Below are 13,216 nucleotides of genomic sequence, written 5' to 3' on the forward strand. Positions count from 1 at the left end.
CCATACAAGAATGTGATGTGCTGATAATAACAAGCCGATAAAGTGCCAAGCTTAGGCGTTGAGTACTCGTGGATATAAAGTGTTCATGATAGATGGGGGAGAAAAAAGAGGGAATGTGTGTTGATTTAAAAATCCTTACCACAAGGATTAAGTTTTGGCCCTCTATTTACAGTCTATGTTAATGACCTGAAGGAATGTGTAGAGTGTAAAATACCAAAGATTTTTGACCCAAAATAAGTGCAGGTGTGGAGTGCTACAATGAGGATATTCAATCTACCTATATGGATATAGTTGAATGAATGAGCAAGAACTTTGCAAATATGCTTTAACAAGAATGATCCAAGGAATGAAATGGTTAATGTATAGGGGAAAAATTGTCTCTGGACCTGTACTTGCTGGAGTTGGGAAGGGGGGGGGGTGGGGAGGAAGAAAGGAATGTCATTGGAACCTATCCAATATGGAAAATCCTAGATAATGGACATGGAGAGAATGTATCATATAGTGGAAGAGTCTAGGGCCAGAGAGCACAGCCTCAGAATAGAGGGGTGCCCATTTGGAACAGAGATGAGGAGGAAATTTTTTAGCCAGAGCTTGGTGAATCTGTGGAATTCATTGCCACAGACAGCTGTAGAGGCCAAGTCATTGAGTATATTTAAAGTGGGGATTGATAGGTTCTTGGTTAGTGAGAGTATCAAAGGGGAGAAGGCAAGAGAACGTGGTTGAGGAATAATAAATCTGCCATGATGGGATGGTGGAGCAGACTTGATGGGCCAACTGGCATAATTCTGCTCCTAAGTCTGATGTAAGAAAGTGAGAAATTAGATGGTCAAAAGAATTGAAAAGTCCTCTAAATGGAGAGAGGTAGAAAATAAGTGGAGTGCAGAGAGTATGAGGTGTCATTGTACATGAAACACCAACTAGCATGGCATGAAGCATTTAATCTTTATTGTAGAGGTTAAAACTTAGAAATTGACAAGTATTGTTACAAATGTTAGAGGTGCTGATAAGGCCCTTTGTATCTCAGATGTTTAAATTTTCTCCAGATTTAAAAAAAAGTTAACACCTATAGTCCTTCTACCAAAGTGCATCACCATACACTTACCTGCACTAAATTCCATAAATTCTATCTCCCACTTTGCCTATTCTCCCGATTTGCCTCAATACTACTTGCCCCTCCATCTATTTTCGATTCAACACAAACTTGGCTACAAAATTCTCAATTCCATCATCCAAGTAATTGATATATAACATGAGAAAAAGCAGTCCCAACACCGACCCCTGCAGCACATCACTAGTTGCCAGCAGCCAACCAGGAAAAGCCCCCTTTATTCACACTCTTTGCCTCCTGACAGTCAGACAGTCTTACTATCCATGCTGTTACCTTTCCTGGAATATCATGGTCTCTTATTTTGTTTAGTAGCCTTGTGTGGCACCTAATCCAGATAAACGACATCCACTGACTCTCCTTTATCTATCTGCATGTTATTTCCTCAGAGTTCCAATAGATTTGTCAGGTAAGATTTCCCCTTAAGGAAACCATGGTGGCTTTGGTCTACTTTATCATGTGCCTCCAAATATTCCAAAACATCATCCTTAATAATGGACTCCAACATTTTTCCAACCACTGAAGTCGGGCTAACTAGCCTATAATTTTTCTTCTGCGTCCCTTCTTCCTTAAAGAATGGAGTGAGATTTGCAATTTTCCAGTACCTTGGAACCACTCCAGAATATAGTGATTCTTGAAGATCATTATTATTGTTTCCACAATCTATTGAGCCGGCTGCTTCAGAACCCTGATGTGTGGTTAATCTGGTCCAGGTTATGTTTTGTAACTTCAAACCATTAAACTAATTCAAAAGAAGACACAGGAGTCCAAAAACGTGGGTCTAACTTTCAGTGAGGTGTGCACATGGAAGCAATGGGTCAAATAGCACCATATCTGCTGTAACCATTCTTTGTGTCAGCACACTTTCCAAGGCCTTCACGAAATGGGTGACGAAAATTGGATGCAATACTGAAAATCATTATGTGCATAATGCTTTCTCAACTTGTCCTGTCAGCTTCTAAGACCCAAGGCCTCTCCATATTTAAATCTCCTATAGGACTGTAATATAGGTCTCTCCATATTTAAATCTCCTATAGGACTGTAACACCTAATGCGTATATTTGTTTTCCAGCCAAAGTGCATCCCATTGCAATTTTCTACCACATTATCATTTCTTTCCTCTTAACTTTTAATCACTATCCTCTGTTTATTAATTGTATAGATTAGTTTTGTATTTCAGTTGGTTTTAGTGTTTAGTACTATTTTTAGCTATCTTGGCAAATTCACCATAATTATTCAAGATTGTATGCTCAAGTTTAAAGCTAGTTTGGATAACTTCTGACTTTTTTTGTAAAAAGATGCATCTGCTTTTTGACAGTATACAGAACTTTTGCAAAAGTTAGGTAAAATGCCAATAATATGGGGAGCTCGGGACTTGGTAGAGCAAAAATGCAAGAAGTGTGCTCCAATGAATGCAAGAATGCTCCAAGAAAGCAAGGCCCCACTGAGTGAAAAGGCAGTGCAGCACATTGCTGTACCTGGTTAGAGAGCTGCAAATTTGTCTTTCAAAGAACCAGATAACAGATTATCAGAAATTTTGTTTATTCTCGTTGCTTTCAGAAATATGCTTTGTAGTGTTAAGTTGCAATTTATAAACAATAAATCCACTCAGCTGTTAAATGCTGTAAAGTGCCAGAAGCTTTTGTTCTTTCAAATTGGGTTAGATGAACTGACCATGGGTTGGTGCCTTGATTTCTCAAAGGGTATGTCACGGGTATGGTTCTCCAAAATGAAAGAAGGCCACATAGTGATTATTGGTTCTGGGTTGATTACAGAAGCAGAGATGTGATTGAGGTTGATTTTCATTTAACGGTCAGAAAAATTGGCATTAGCTGAAGCTAAACAAAAACGTAACCAATTGTTTTCATTATTGTGAAACTTTGGTTAAGCATGCAAGGCAAAAGCATATTGAGCTGGAAAGCTATTTAATGACTAAATGTATTAAGAGTAATCTGTACAAGAGCCTTTTTTTCTTATGCCACCACAGTCCTGGGAGTTGTGCATGTCAATCATGTGTATATGTACACTGAACACACCCAGAGTTATGTTTACTGCTGGTTTATGCTGAATGCCTAAGACATTTGTCATAGCTTCCATGAAAGCCAGCAATAAAATGTTGTTTTGTATTTTCTGCTTTTTTTTATATATATCAATATGAACTTTATTGAAAGGCTATTTTCACCAATTTATTTATTAATTGGTTATTTTTTTAATTGTATTTCTGCTTTTCCCACACATTCAATCACTTTTTCTGCTAATATTTACAGCTGGGCACATTTTCATTATACTTTTGACCAGTAGCAGGGATCACTGTTAAATAGATCTTGGATGTAAATTTGTCACTTGGTAATTGGTTTATTATTGTCACATAAGATCTAGTAAAAATATTTGTTTTGGATGCCATCCATACTGATCACTTTCTCATGCAAAACAGTAACAGAATGCAGAGTCATGTTGGTTGTCAAGGAAGTGCAGTGCAGGTAGACAGGGAAATTGAAGGGCCATGATGAAGTACGTTGTGAGGTCAAAGGTCCATCTTTATTGCCTAACTAGCTAGCTAGTTTGTTCAAGAATCTTATAGAAACTGTCTTTGAGCCTGGTGTTCTCAAGCTTTAGTGAGTGGAGAAGAGAGGATGACTGGGTGGGAGGGGTTCTTGATTATGCTTGCTGCTTTACCAAACAGTGAAATGTACATGGTCCATGGAAGGGGAAGCATGATAGACAGGGTTGTGTCCACAGCTCCCTTCTTGCGATTTTCAGCAGAGCAGTTGCTATATCATGCTGTGATGCCTGATCGGAAGCTTTTCAATGGTGTCTGTCTCTGTCACTGCATTTCGTCTGAGGAAAGTAGAGGAGCTAGTCTGCTTCCTGGCCTTGTCATCTGTGTGGTGTTATGTTTTTAAACCAAGGTTGTTTCCGAAGTCAAGAAAGAGGCATAAAACTTGTTGCTTCACATTTGTTTTATTAATTGCTAATAGGACAAAGAGAATTGGAAACAGCCAGCAGCAAGAATTTAAGTACAAAGATCAAAAGAATGAATAAAGATGGCACCATCTATGGCTCTTTTTATACCATTTTTTAAAAAAACCATTCAAGTTTGTAGTTGAGAGTTAATCAATCCAATAGCCCCTATTCAAATAATCTGATATCAAGAAGCTTCCATAAAGAGACTGAAGAACTGTAACTAGTAGGGGTCACACTGAACAATTGCATATAGATACATATTAGGAAACACTAAATAGTTATGTGTACTTAAATGGTTATATAAAATATAAGCTGTACGGAAAATAAGTATACAGACTAACCCAACAGTGGTTTGATGACGATAAGCTATTGGTGATGCTTACTCACTGCTGTTCACTGGAGGGGAGCCAATGACCTGGCCGGGAGGCTTGCTGATGTTACTTGGGAGAGTTTAAACTAGTTTTCCAGGAAGCTGGGAATCGTAGGCCCAGGTCAGTAAGGAAGAAATTGGCCCAGAAGATGGATGTCAGATAAATATTGAAAGGCAAAATTGATATTATACGTCGTGATGGGTCGGATAGTTTGGAGTGTGTATATTTTAATTCTAGGGGTATTATGGGTAAGAATGATGTATTTAGAGCATGGATCAGTGCACCAGATGGCGTGATGTGGACATGGTGTAGATAGGAGGAATTAGTGTTTGGGTGTTCTTTGATTTGCTTTATAGCTGGTTTGACCCAACATCATGAGCTTAATGGCTTGTTCTGTGCTGTACTGTTCTATGTTTGAATGAAGTAGTTTAATGATATTTAAGCACAGTTTGAGATCAGAATTGCATTTGTTTTTTGCTCATAAATATGGTATAAGCTTCCAACTACAGGAAAGTCAAAAAGGAAATATTTTATCCAAAAAAAACCCAGTTACTCTTGAAAGCAAAAACACAGCACGTTTCAAAAGGAGAAATGCTTATTGACTAGCAGTATGATGGATTTGACTTCACACAACAAACAACCTGATACTAGTTTTCAAGTTACATGCTGAGTCAAATCAAAGGTAGATTCCGATCAAATAGTAAAATACATCAAAGATTCATGGTTCAACTGGCAAATTCATTTCAATGTAGTCTAGTACCAAGTGTTTCATCTTGATTTGAAACGACGAGGTTGTGTACTTTAACAACTGTCTGGACCAGTTAGAGATCTGACAATGTAAAATTCAGAATCAGTTTTAATATCACTGGCAGATGCTGTGAGATTTGTTATGTGGCTGAAGTTTATTGCAATACACAATAGAGGGAAAAATCTGAATTACAGTAAATTTATATTTTTTTTGAAAAGTAGTTCTAGTAATGCAAAGATATAAATTTAAAAAGTAGTGAGGTAGTGTTCATGGGATCATTGTCCATTCAGAAATTGGATGGCAGAGAGGAAGATGATGCTGAATCATTGAGTATGTGCCTTCAGGCTTCTGTACCACCTTCCTGATGGTAGCAATGAGAGCACCTTATTCCAGGGCATGTCCTGGGTGATTGGGGTCCTCAATGAAGGACATCACCTTTTTGAGACATTGCTGCTTGAAGATGTCACGGATACGATCTCTGGTGAGACTGCACTTAGAGTATTGTGTACTGTGCTGTACTATTCTATGTTCTATACTACAGAGGCTGGTGCCCATAATGCTGACTAAGTTTGCAACTTTGCAGCCTATTTTGATCCTACGCAGTAACCTCCAACACCCCACTCCCATACCAGAGAGTGATGCAGCCAGCCAGAGTGTTCTCCACAGTACATCATAACGTAGCAACACAAGGTCATTTTTGAAAATAAATAGTCACTGTGGTTCATTTCTAGATGGTAGTACTGAAAGTAATCAACTTTTTTTGTATGACACTGAGCTGTGTCCACTACTCACTGCAGGGTTCAGGGATTAAAATGATTTGAATCAGTTGTTATTGTGTTTAAAAAGGACCCAGTAACAGTGCAGGAGTTGCAATGTAAAAATGAAAGTTTATGACCACCAGCACTGACTGAACAAGCTAGTGATATATATAACCACAAAGTACACTGCAGATGCTGTGATCAAATCAACACGTACAAACAAGCTGGATGAACTCAGCAGGTCGGATGCTGCCCAACCTGCTGAGTTCATCCAGCTTGTTTGTACATAGTGACATATATATTTTTCTGAAAAACAAAATACTCAGTGACCTATTATGATTTTTGTTTTAAATTAAGGGATTTGTTAACATAGAATTTAAACATTTATGTTTGAAATCTCATCAAATCAAGTCGATAATGCACAAATCTATTCAAAATTTCGAGAGTTAATTTGAGGCAGCTTGACAACAATTAGGTTAGCATGTCAAGATCCAGAATGGCTGTTGGGATAGGAAAAGAAGCTATAGAGTTTAATTTTGGTCACACATGATACAGGTTTCCCCTGCTATCTGAAGGTAGAGCGTTCCCATTAAACAGTTTATAAGCTGTAATGTTGTAAAGCGAAGAAGCAATTACCATTAATTTATGAGAAAAATTTTGGAGTATTCCCAGACCCAAAAAATAACCTACCAAAGCAAACCAAATAACACAAAACCTAAAATAACGCGAACATAGGGTAAAAGCAGGAATGATATGATAAATATAGAGCCTATATACAGTTTTCTATTTTATGTACGGTTAGTTTCACTTATAAAAATCGGGAAGACAGCGAGCCAAAATCGATGTGGAGAAAAAAAATCGGCAGTACACATATGCACACACAAAGCTTCACAGTCATGGTAGTCTTTCTCGGGGTAACACACGTATAAAGCGGGTGTCTTTTCTTCATAAAAGCGAAAATCCTCTTTGGTCAGTGAAAACAGGTACTAATGTAGGTTTTTTGTAACAGCGAGCTGTCATAAAGTGAACATTTGAAATACGGGGGCCACCTGTACTAGAGAAATTCAGCAGGTAGGGCACCATCTATGGAGGTGAATAAACAGTCAATATTTCAGGCTGAGATCCTTCATGTCTAGAAAGGAAAGAGGCAGAGCCAGAATAAGAAGGTGGGGGAGCAGAAGGAGTACAAAGTTGGCTGGTGATAGATGAGACCATATGAGGAGGAAGGAGGGATGTAAGAATCTGGAAGGGGATGTTTGAAGAGGTGAGGGGCTGAAGATCTATCACTTGCCAGCTTGTGCTACTTCTCCTTCCCCATTGACTTCTGCCCCCTCCCTTTCCAGTCCTGATGAAAGGCATTGGCTTCAAAATTGACTGTTTATTCCTCTCCTTAGACGCTACTTGTATTGGTGAGTTTATCCAGAATTTTGTGTTACTCAAGATTGCCAGCATCTCCGGAATATCTTGATTTAAATTTCAGTCAATGCTTTAGAAATCAGTGAATGGAAACACTTTATTCTGTCTGGAGGATTTTTTAAAATGTTTTTTGAAGTATGCCATGTGGTCAAATTTCTCAGATTTCCACCCTCTCCTCATCTTCACTCACCATCACTGATAGCCGTTTATCATCTATTTGTGGAGTAAAATGTCAGCCTGTCATGTGCCTTGAAACCTGCAGTTAAATGTGTCATTGACCAACTTGCTAACCTGTAGGTCTTTGGAGTCTGGGACAAAATTGGAGAACCTGGAGGAAGTCTGTGCTCATGGGGAGAATGTACAAACTCCTTCATGACAGTGGTGGGAATTGAACACTGATTTTCAAGTCAAGTTTATTGTTGTTTCAACCATAAACTGCTGGTACAATACACAGTAAAAATGAAACAGCGTTCCTCCAGGACCCTGGTGCTACACGAAACACAAAACTACACTAGCTAGCACAAGGCTACATTAGACTACATAAAACAACAAAAAACTGCACTAGACTACAGACCTGCACAGGACTACATAAAGTGCACAAAACAGTGCAGGGCAGTACAATAATTAATAAACAAGACAATAGGCACAGTAGAGGACAAATTATAATATAATAAATTATGTATATGTCAGTCTGGACTTTGTATTGAGGAGTCTGATGGCTTGGGGAAGAAACTGTTGAACAGTCTGGTTGTGAGAGCCCGAATGCTTTGGTACCTTTTGCCAGATGGTAGGAGGGAGAAGAGTTTGTATGAGGGGTGCGTGGGGTCCTTTATAATGCTGTTAGCTTTGTGGATGAGCGTGTGGTGTAAATGTCTGTAATAGCGGGAAGAGAGACCCCGATGATCTTCTCAGCTGACCTCACTATCCACTGCAGAGTCTTGCAATCCGAGATGGTGCAATTTCCGGCTGCTTAGAATGCTCTCGATACATCCTCTGTAGAATGTGATGAGGATGGGGGTTGGGAGATGGACTTTACTCAGCCTTCGTAGAAAGTAGAGATGCTGCTGGGCTCCGATTGCTGGCACTATAAAGCGTTGGGCCAGCCACTAAACTACTGTGCCACTCTAATGTGACTTCCAGCAAGAGCGGGTGCATCACAACCGTTAGGCACACTCTTGCTCGGCCATACAGGCATCTGTCAATTTGCATATTCAGAACATCTTGCTGCCCAGCCTGCCCACCTCCCCCACTGCCTGTCATTATTTTCCACGTAGCTGCTGTCGAAATGAAAGTGATCCGTCCAGGTTAGGGGGCATTTATTTAGAGACACAGTTATGTCTTCAGTTTCGTGACCTTTCATCAGAAATGGTTGCGTACCAGAAAGGCTAGCTCAATGAAGCATTTGAGTCTAATGTTAACTCCTGAGTGCTGCATTGTGTCAGGTTGCAAGATGAGATGTGAACAAGTTACAAACACAAGTCGTTTTGTTCTGGACTGCTTGTTTCATCTCCCACAATCCACTTATGAGAGGCTGGGCTCAGCTGAATGGTTGAGTTGTAAGGATTAGATGTCTCGTTCCTAAAATGAAGGAATTCTTTGGTAAGTCTCCCAACAGCCATTTCAGAACTTTCTGAAGGCCACAAAAATTGGGCAGTGGCTTAAATAGGAATTGACTCTAGGCTGTAATGACAATTCAACTGCTCTTCTGTTACAGCAACCATGTGCTGTCAACTCTGAAGGTCAAACACAGAACAATCCATTCATGTGTGTATATGTATTGACCACTAAGGAGTACGGTAATGCAGAGGGTTCTAGTAACAGATCCATAATTCCTTGAATGTGGAATTACGGATGAATAGGGCCTTAAAGATAGCTTTGGGCTCATTGGCCTTCATTAATCAGAGTACTGAGTACAGGAGTTGGGATGTTATTAAATTGTATTAGACTTTGAAGCCAAATTTGGAATATTGGATGCAGTTATGATCACCTATCTACACACAGGAAAGATATCAATAAGGTCCTCGTAAAATTTCTCTAATTTTTCTAAAGATGTTTCTGGGACTTGAAGACCCAAGCTCAGCCTCTTCCTTCAGTATTTCAGTTCAGATGGGTTTTGATAAGATCTCACCTTAGTTTGCAGAAAACAGAAGCCAGGTGTTTCAGAGGTAACATGTTACCATGCAGTCAAGTTTGGTTAGTAACAAAAAAACAAGTTGAAACCGCAGAGTTGTAGACGCAGCTTAGCATATTGAATTGAGTTGAGTAGACTTTGTTACTTATATCCTTCATGGGGAGTAAAAATCTTTAGGCCAAGTCTCTTCAAATGTACAATGTGCAATTAAAGTAATTTATAATAAATATTACGTACAACAGGATGGTCAATATAAATACAGTTGAGTCAGCATGAATTAAGCAGTCTGATGGCCTGGTGGAAGAAGCTGCCCCGGAGCCTGTTGGACCTGGCTTTTATGCTGCAGTACCATTTCCTGGATGGTAGCAGCTGGAACAGTTTGTGGTTGTAGTGACTCGGATCGGCCCTTTTTATACACTTGTCTTTGTAAATGTCCTGAATAGTGAGAAGTTCACATCTACAGATGCGCTGGACTGTCCCCACCACTCTCTACGATTGAGGGAAGTACAGTTCCCTTACCAGGCAGTGATGCAGCCAGTCAGAATGCTCTCAATCGTGCCCCTATAGAAAGTTCTTAGAATTTGGGGGGCCATACCAAACTTCTTCAAACATCTGAGGTGAAAGAGGCGCTGTTCCTTTTTTACCACACAATTAGTTTGTACAGAGCACTTGAGATCCTCAGTGATGTTTATGCCAAGGAACTTAAAGCTGTTCACCCTCTCAACTCCAGATCCATTGATGTCAATAGGGGTTAGCCTGTCTCCATTCCTCCAATATTCCACAACCAACTCCTTTGTTTTTGTGACACTGAGAGAGAGATTGTTTTCTTGACACCACTGTGTCAGGGTGATGACTTCCTCTCTGTAGGCTGCCTCATTATTGTTTGAGATTAGGTCAATCAGTGTAGTGTTGTCAGCAAATTTAATTAGCATATTGGAACCGTGGGTGGTGACATGTTAAGGATATACACAGAGAGTAAAGGAGGAGGCTTAGTACGCAACCCTGAGGGACACCTGTGTTAAGGGGCAGAGGTGAGGGAGTCCACTCTTGCCTCCTGCCACCGATCTAACAGAAAGCCCAGGATCCATCTACACCAGGCAGGGTGAAGGCTGAGGTCTCTGAGCTTTTTGTTGAGCCTGGAGGGAATTGTGGAGTTGAATGCTGAACTGTAGTCCAAGAGCAGCATTTTCACATAAGCATTCCTCTTCTCCAGAAACCAGCCTTCCCTTCTTGGGCCTACACTTGCTGTCTCAGAAAAGCAGCCAGCATCATCAAAGACCTCACCAACCTTGCACATTCTCTCTTCTTTCTCCCCCCACCCCATTGGAAGAAGATTAAAAAAAATCCTGAAAACACATACCATCGGGCTTGAACAACTTCTATCCAACTGAAAGACCGTTGAATGGTCCGCTTGCGCAATAAGATGGAGTCTTGACCTCATAATCTAACTCATTATGGCCTTGCATTTATTGTCTGCCTGCACTATACTTGCTCAGTAACTGTGATACTGTTCTGCACCCTGTTATCGTTTCTCCTGTCCCATCTAGAGCACAAATGTGATTGTGATCTGTCTGGAGGACATGCAAAACAAATTTTTTCCACTTACCTTGATATATCCAACAAGAATAAACTATTTAGCAACTTAACACTGCTATTGTGTTAGGTGCTAGACCCTCATCTTTTCATCGTGTGTGAGAGTATTCAAAATCTGGTTACTTAATTTGCCAAGGACTCCAAAATAATTTAAAAGAAACTCATGCATCACAGTGAGATTTCAGAGTTTGGAAACGTAAATGTGGGGATCTGGCGATGATATGCAAAAGGCAAATGTGCAGGTATAACAGATGATTTTTAAAAAAGTAAATGAATGCTGCTATTTATTGCAAAATACAAGGGAATTATTAGTATATGTGGGCTTAGTGAGTCCGTATGGAGTTAAGTGTTGGTCTTGTGTAAAATGGAATAATAATGGACAGAGATGGTTCAGAGACTATTGCTAAAATGAGTAGAATGACTTGAATGAAAGTAGAAAATATTTGACTGGCTGGCTAGACCTTTATCACTTGGAATTTGGAAAAATTAAAAGGGGACTTGATTGAAATGCACATTATTCTGAAGGTTGACAACGGATGTTTAGAGCAGATAGAACTGCAGGTTGAGCACCCCTTGCCTGAAAATACGGAAACCTCCAAAATCTGAACAATCTTTTTGAGCAGCACCAATGGAAGATTCCACAAGGTGCTGGGAAGGTTCCCAGGCAATGCACAGGTCTCTGCACCACAGACAGTTCTGAGAAGTGACCTCATGTACCCTGAGTGGGGCTCTGTTGGCACCAGTTTTTATCCAGCAGTCATCATAGCCAGCCCTTCATGGATTATTCAGTAATTACCATGTTTTGCCTATTTATGAAGAAGGCCCTTCCAGCCCTTCGAGCCATGCCACCCAGCAATCCCCCAGTTATATCCTAGTTTAATCGTGAGACAGTTTTGTACTCCTCCTTTCCTCTGCTCTGTGCTGTAAAGATATTGTGGAAAATGACAAAGGCCTGCAGTTACCCTTATGGACAGCAGTGAAATGAAAAAGAGAAGGCATTTGTTTATCTGACACAAAGTTGACCGCAGCGTAAGTGTGAAGCAGCTGACAGAGTATAGTGTTGGAACGACCACCATCTATGACCTGAAGAAACAGAAGAACAATCTGTTAATCTTCTATGCTGGAAGTAATGAACAAAAGTTAATTAAAAATAGAAAAGATTGCATAAAGTGAAAAATGATTTTGATTGTGTATTGAAAGAGTGGATTCATCAACTTTGTAGTGAACATATGCCATTTAACGGAATGCTGATCATGAAACAAGGAAAGACCAATCACAATGAACTGAAAATTGAAGGTAATTGTGAATATTCAGCAGGCTGGTTGCAGAAATTTAAGACCAGGCATGGCACTAAATTTTTTAAAGATTTGTGGTGATGGTGTCTACTGATCACAAAGCAGCAAAAAAAATTCATTTGAGTTTGACAAGGTCATCGCTGATGAAAATCTAACATGCTGGATGCCTGCATCAGTATATATGTGATGAACACGTGTAAGACAGACTGCTTAAGGTAAATTCAGTGTCTGGAATGATGGCAATACCAGCCACTGACCATCCAACTGAGCAGATGAGGTAGTGATAGCTTAACTTCCTAATGTTTCAATGTACACAATTGTTTCATGCGCAAACTTTTAAAAATATAAGATAAAACTACCTATAGGGTATACGTATAAGCTGTATATGTAATGTAAATCGATTTCATGTTTGGGCTTGGGTCCTATCCCCAAGCTATATCATTATATAGATGCAAGTATTTCAGTATCTGAAATCTGAAAACACTTCTGGCCCCAAGCATTTTGCATAAGGCATACTCAACCTGTATTTTCAAAACAACAAATCACTCAACAAATGAGGCTTTTTTTTCTCTTATATATTTGCAACTCTGTTTTTGCCTACATTGAGGAAGAGAGGCACATATAGTTTTAAAGTATATAGGAAGTAGATGAGAATGCAGAGTTGAGGTTATTAGGGGATTAGTCATGATTTTATTGAGTGGCAGAGCATCAGAGCATATTCTAGTTGCCAAGTGGCCAGCTGTTGCTCCAAGTTTATCTATTGCTTCCTGCCAAATGTTCCAGAGATCAAATTAACTTTCCACAATTAGATGTCCTTTCGACGTCAGGGGAGTAG

General features: G+C 39.7%; 1 protein-coding gene across 1 annotated transcript in view; it reads left to right on the plus strand.

Annotated features, from left to right (window-relative positions):
* The window catches only part of ubtd1b (ubiquitin domain containing 1b), a 101,258-nt gene that overhangs the window by 62,990 nt on the left and 25,052 nt on the right, over positions 1 to 13,216 (plus strand). The gene's annotated exons all lie outside the window — the stretch shown is intronic.

This window comes from Hypanus sabinus, chromosome 22, assembly GCF_030144855.1.
Source record: "Hypanus sabinus isolate sHypSab1 chromosome 22, sHypSab1.hap1, whole genome shotgun sequence".
In the NCBI taxonomy this organism is placed as follows: domain Eukaryota; kingdom Metazoa; phylum Chordata; class Chondrichthyes; order Myliobatiformes; family Dasyatidae; genus Hypanus; species Hypanus sabinus.